This window comes from Leiobunum rupestre, chromosome 3, assembly GCF_980474605.1.
Source record: "Leiobunum rupestre chromosome 3, qqLeiRupe1.1.hap1, whole genome shotgun sequence".
Lineage (NCBI taxonomy): Eukaryota > Metazoa > Arthropoda > Arachnida > Opiliones > Sclerosomatidae > Leiobunum > Leiobunum rupestre.
This window is the reverse complement of record NC_143386.1, coordinates 39,214,233-39,221,332: the sequence shown is the minus strand read 5'-3', so window position 1 is coordinate 39,221,332 and position 7,100 is coordinate 39,214,233.

Below are 7,100 nucleotides of genomic sequence, written 5' to 3'. Positions count from 1 at the left end.
GGGTGGCCATCCGGTGATTGAGAATTTCATTCTCAATCACCGGAAGGACACAAAGCTGTAGCTTGGCTCCCGCCGTTCACCCGCGCCTCTCCCGTTCCTCCCTTGATCACCAGAATTTCTAATCACCAGATTCTCTCTCCCCCAACCCCATTCACTGGATACTTTATCTCTCGTTCACCCGCTCCTTTCCCCCGTTCCTCCCTTAATCACCAGAATTTCTAATTACCAGATTCTCTCTCCCGTTCACCAGCTGCTTTCCCCACCCCCATTCACTGGATACTTTCTCTCTCTCTCCCGTTCACCAGCTGCTTTCCCCCCATCCCCATTCTCCAGAATTTGTTTTCCTCGTGCAGATATCTGGAGATTAGATTTTTACCCATTTGCTTATCGCTTCTGAACCCCTTAATTTCTAATCTCTAGGCAATAAAAACAAGAAATATACATTTCCAAATTTATTTTACTTTTAATTACATGATTGCGTAAAACAGGTTCTAATATTAGTCCGACAATATAAATAACGCGTTTAAATCGCATTTTATCAATATAAAAAAAATTAACTCGATCTTCGTAAGGAATATGTACAATTTCATTTAAAGGGCTGAAACGAACTACCTTCTGCAAGTGCAGTTTGTATAAATAATTTTATTAAAAGTTCTACCTCACCACGTCTGACCGGAATAGATATGAAATCGTCATCCTCCAGTGCCGCTGACCTTGGTGGTGCCGGGATCTCCCATTCTTGCGAAAGGTACTTTTTTCCGATGGTGAATTATCCCTCGACGGACAGTGTGGAAAGAATCTAGCATGTTCCCATTCTGGTACGTCTCCTGATTCCCATCCTTCAAATACGCCATGGCACTTGTAACATCGTACTTCATCGCCCCGCTGAATATAGTAGAATCCAGCCTTTACTAGTTGTTCCTTAGTAACGTGCGGATTTCTCCAGTGACGAAAAGTTTCAAGTCGATACGCTTCGATGTCCATACTGTAAACTGATAGTTTCTATAAGCTATTGTCAACATTCTTAAGCCTAATTGGTTAAGCCTAAATTTCAATAAATGTTTTTCTATTTATTTTGGTTAGACTCTAAGACTATTTGACTAGAATCTAAGTCTATTTACTTCAATTTAAACAAGGCCTAATTTCCTACTACAGTAAAATAATAAAGTCACTTACTTTTACGGAAATCCTTAAGCCTTTGCCTGTAAATAGAGTCGAGAAGGCGGGGGTACGGAGCGCGAAAATCTACGTGTCTCTTCTCGATGAGGTCCAGGAACTAAAAGAACGCTGAGTCGTATATCTAGAGATCAAATAACACTCGAAACTTCAAGTAAATCCTGATTTCTCATTGGCTGAAACCAATTGACGTCACGGGAGATTGTAAAATGTAACCAAAAATAGAGGTTACTGCTCATCGGTTAGCGATAAAAAATTCGTCACGTGTTAAATTAGGCAAATTAGAATAGCTGAATATACATTGCGCTTACTTCGCACTAATTTACTTCTGATACAACTTTGATAAAAATTAATCCTGTTTCGGGGAACCCACAGGAGGAAATCTTAGAGACTATTAACTCGGTAGAATACACTATTTTAGCAATTGCAATTGCATATAATCCTTGTTATTGTAATGTTTGATATATACTGAAATGATTATTGTTGGATAGGAAAATAAAAGAATCGTGATAAATGTTAATTTTTTTATTATAAAATAATTGGGACGATGAGTAGTATCCTACTGGAATGTATTTCGCCCTCATCGTCCCAATATAATTGATGTTCCAAGACTTGAAGAAGCATCCGGGGGCCGCCCTTTGGCTCTCCCACCTCAAGGCTAACAGAACAATACATAAAATTTCAACTTTAGTACAGTATAAATAATTCGTGAAATTTAATTTATTACCTTATTCTAATCTCAAATTTAATTGAATCGTCGCTCGCGCTTTGCATTACTATACCCTTCAATTCTTCAATTCTACATGAAGAAAATTAAAATCTAAAATTTTTGTTCTAAAAGTTATTTAAATCTTAAAATAATATTTACCTCATTTTTGATTTCGTTTTCGGTTTGCTCCAAGCAAAGAAAAAAGGTTGGAATAATTTGTTCTAATTTGTTTACTCCCTTTTTATACCATTTTCCATCCCCACCAATTCCTAGCCCCTATATCCTATCTCCTTCTTTTCCGTGATGAAATCTAAGTTAGTGAGTGAGTGTGGAATCTATTCAGTGTGTAAATAAGTGGGTAAAGTCGGTAAATTTTTCCATTGGTTAAATAGTGTTCGTAGATAATTAATTTCGTGAGACTGGGAATTTCCACCATCTTCCTCTTAGCGTACGTCACGAGAAGATGGTTTAGGTTCGTGCAAAGTCTAACAAATTTACAGATAAGAGTCCGCATTGTAGTACGTTCTTGCATCGGACTGGTTGACTTAACGAAATTCTGGAAAAAAAAGGGTAAGCGATTTTCAATAAAGAGTCTTTTTTTGTTACGTTTTAAAGTATTTATTAAGAGTGAAAAAAAGTTACATAGGAAAAATTGTTTACAATTGTTTTTTTTTCGCGTACATGAGTTTATATTATTAAATAAAATGGCAGAGTCAAATTTCAATCTTTTTTATCATTACAAGACCCAAAGCTAACTAAATCCCTGTTAAATTATCTAAGGCAATGTTTTTTTTCACCAATCTTATTTTGCGTGTACTAAAGATATTTTGTTAATGACGGGTAGAAAACATCTTTCAATGGTTCAAGACGGTAACAGATTTCAATGACTTTTAGAAAGTACTTTAAATAGAACGTACAGGAATAATGCAATAATATATTTCTACCAATGTTTTGTTTTCATGCTAGATTGCGTAAACCACCCCCGTTGTCCTAACTAGTATACCAATACTTTCTGATTCTATTTTAATTTTTTTGTTTTTGGATGGTTTATTTTATTCGAAAGTAAATGGTTTGGCGCTCGTAGAAGCGCGCGCATGTTTTCGAGAGAGGTCGGGTCATATCTCTAAAAGATACCAGATAGCGTGGGAATATATTGTTTTATCCTCTGGAACCGGATTTTTTCCAGTCAGTCACCATACCTCTCTCTCTAGCTAATGGATTCGCCAAATTCGATGTGATGATTTTTCTAGCATGATTTGCGAAAGATAAAAATATCTTGCTGTCGTTTTTTTCCCAATTTTTGGAAAACTTTTGGTAGTACGTTTTTGTACTCTGTCCTTTAGTTCTATGCAAAATATACATTACGCAATATTCGCCGCAAACGTTACTAGTTAGTCCTTGCAATCGTCTTTTGCTAAATGTCCACGTCTTACACATTGAATTTAAATATTTTCTGATTGGGGGTAAAAATGGGGGAAGCCCCATTGAATCAAAATAGAATCCCCGTTTTCGGCCATCGACGTAGACGCAAATCCAATGAGAACCTGTTTCTCCCCTTTTATCAAAATTAATGATAAGCGATTGCGGATATTTCACCATGGGTTTTAAATTATCTGAAGAAAAAACGCCTAAAAAGTTCGGTGTTTTATACAGTGCCTGAGATAAGTCCACGTTTGTCGTAGTCATTTTAATAGTCTCGAATAATGTTCCTATTTTTATTTATCTGTAAACAAGATTGAAATTCAGCGTACACGATAACGACCGTAGAATCTTTTAAAGGGGTACCAAATCCTAAATCTAAACGTAGTTGCCCTCTCTTTACGGGGTTCCAAAACGTGACGTCACTGGCCGAATTGTCGGGGGTTAAATCAAAAGCATATAGGGCAAAGCCTAGAGGAAAGTGAGCCAACGCGATGTGATTTCCCTCGTCTTGGTAGAGTATCCCAGATCCCGAGAATAGCGAATGATAGGCTAGCGTAAATTGTTTACTATTAAAATTAGGGGTCAACGCTTTCGAAGGGATTTGTTCGTTATCAACGTATAGAGCCAAATAATTTAGGTCGAAATTTTCAAAATTATAAGGATTAGACTTAACGGAGCCCTTATACGCTTTGTTGGTGGCTAAACCAATAATGACTCTGTTGGGCATCGGACCTAAGAATATATTGTCAAAACTATCGTTCTGAATAGAACTAGCCAATGTTTTAACTTTAATTTTGGTACGAGTAAAGGGATATTTGGCATTTCTACGTAATAATCCTTGCTGATGGGCTAATAAAATTTTAGGCATAATTTTAACTTTACGTACAATTAGAGCAGCGTCTATAAATTCAACTTTATACGCGTCGACAGTGTCGCTAAAAGGGTAAAATTATCGCTATTTCTAGTGAGTGAAACCATAAGTTGTACGCCATTAATTAAATATTTGTTGAAATTAAAAATGTCACAAAAAATGTTCCCGTAAAGTTCAATTTCTTTTGATTCAGCGGCTAGAGCCTGACGTTTTATGAATCCGGCGTTTGTTATCAGATCCATACTTCCAGCCGTGTCATCGTACCATCCAGATGTCGCAAGGTGAGTGTTTTTTGCATCGTACCCAAAGTTGAGCAAGGTTTCGATATAGGCCCTATAGGGGTAATTTGCGGCCGATGGTGAAACCGTCGTATCATTGAGTTTCACTTCGCATTGTTTGAATAGCGAATGCAGAGAATTGTTCACGAGCGAAACGTTAGACCCGGCATCCAAGTTGTCACCGTTGGTCTTGACGATTTTGAGTTTACAATATATCATTGTCATTGCCAAATCTGCGTAAGAGTCTCCCGTACCCGGTACGACGAATTCGATGATAGAACTGCTGTCGATAGATGAAATTGGCTTACACCATACCGTTTGACCTTTTTCAACGCTGAGTTGAGTTGGTAGTTCGTTGAAAATATTTAATTCGCTTTTAAGTACTTCCATTTTTTAGAGAGCAAAAATATCGCGAACCGTACGCGTGAACTTGCGGCGTTTAACTGAACTCTTTTTCTTCTTCTTCAATGCTTTCTTAGTAGTTTTTCTTCTCTTGCGACGACCCGAACCTTCTTGCGCTGCCATTTCGTCCACAGTTTCTGTCATTCGTTTATTGGCTGACGTTTTTAAGTCCTGACCTTGCAAGACGTCTCCGAGTACTTTCTTTCCTGTAGAAAGAGCCCTTTTTCCCACGTATTTGGCAGACTGTTTTAGGAATGGGAATACAAACCTAGCTAGCCCAGAAAAAAAGCTACCAATTCCGTGTCCTTTTTGTCCCGCAAACCCAGAGAAATAAGGTGAATCTACTCCGCCCCCCGCCTGATTTAAATAATATTGCATGTAGGGACAATTTCTATCAACGTACTGATAAGCCATTCTTTTTTTTTACTGAGCTCGTCGTAAATGTACTTTACACGTGACTGAACCAAACTGAAATGGCACGAATTCACCTAAACTAGTTCTTATATTAATGTCGATACAGTCAAAATAATTTCTACTCAGTTTAAGGTAATGCGGAGAATCGAAAGTTTTTGAAACGGTTGATCCATTGGGGGCGTTTTGGTCTACAACAATTGTTCGCAAAAGGGGGGCTAATGTATCCCCAACCATTTCATTTCCTGCCAAATCGGAATACACGAACATAAGATCGGGGATGAATAAGTTTAATTGCATAGGGGAATCTGATCTGAATGCTACCTTAGGTGAAATATCAGTAACATTATCTCTAAATCCTAAAATTTTCCTCAACTTTGGCGTTAACTCGAGTTGGTAATAATGTTTACTATAGGAAGTGTATTGTACGTGTCCACTTTCTAAACTATATTCAAATTTTCCTAATGAATCATTATCGAACTCTGAATTAGCGCTTTCCTTTAAATCAAGGTTCAAACTTTTAATACTTTCATTAAGTACGGCCAAAAGTTCATGAGGATTTTTGTAGTAGCCCTGAGGTATCTCGCGGAAGTCATACGTATATTTGTAATCTACTATGTGGGCTGGAGGTTTCGATAGTAATTCCTTAATTTCTATTCCACATCCCATTGGTTCGCTTACGTTATAAAAAGATAAAGGATAAATAATTTCTACCAGAGCAATTTCCCAATCTCCGCGTAAACTAATGGGTTTGGCCAACGTTGTAGAATACGAGGCTAGAGAATTTTCTGAATTATTCTTATTCTTATCTCTAGTATTACTAGGAAGAGTTATGTAAATCCCAGACGTCATCTTGATTAACCCAACTATTAAACGATGGAGGATATCCTAGCCAACTAACGTACAATTGTTTTACTCCGTTTTTAGTTCTCTGACGTAAAATCTTGTTTAACTTGAACGAACGAGGCGCACTGACCTTTTGAAGCTCTCGAAAATAGAACGTCCCTTTTATATCGGTTTCTGCTAAGTCTTTTATTTTATAAACGGGGGGATGTCTTTTAACTATAGCTACGACTTTAAACATTTCTTCGGTATAATTAGCTTCGAAACCCTTTTGAAATATCATTTTAGTTGTATTTATTCTAACCAAATCCCCTACTTGGAATTGCGGTTTCATTTTCAGTTTCTCGGCATAATATTTAGAGTAGATATTATTGTACACACGTAATACGTTATTTTCCGAAACGTCATTAGGGGCCATTTTAATTGAGCTATGATAAGAGGAATTGTACGCTTCGACCAAGTCCTGTAAGACTTCCAAATATCTATTTGTGGAGTGATGGGTAAAATATCTATACATTTTTGTTTTTAACGTTCTATTAAACCTTTCTACGATAGAGGCTTTTATTTCGTCATTTTCGGTACTAAAAAATTTAACTTTATTCTTTTTGAAATATCCTTGTACTTCTTTATTCCTAAATTTCGTGCCCTTGTCCGATTGAAATTTATCTGGAATTCCGTCTTTAAAAACAATTTTTATATTTTTCAAAACCTCTTTCCCCGATTTAGTTTTAAGAGGTAACCCCCACGCTTTTCTACTAAAACAGTCTATAATTGTTAAAATGTATTTGTATCCGTCATTATCTGCCTCTAACGAGCGCATATCGTTAATATCCGCCTGGTATTGTTCCCTTATATTACTAATTACTATTTTATTTCGTTGAAACTTTTTATATTTCGGCCTATGCATCGTAAAAGCGTCGATTCCTCTTAACCATTTTTCTACAGTTTCCCTACTTAAGCCGAGAGACTTTACAGACTGGAATAACCT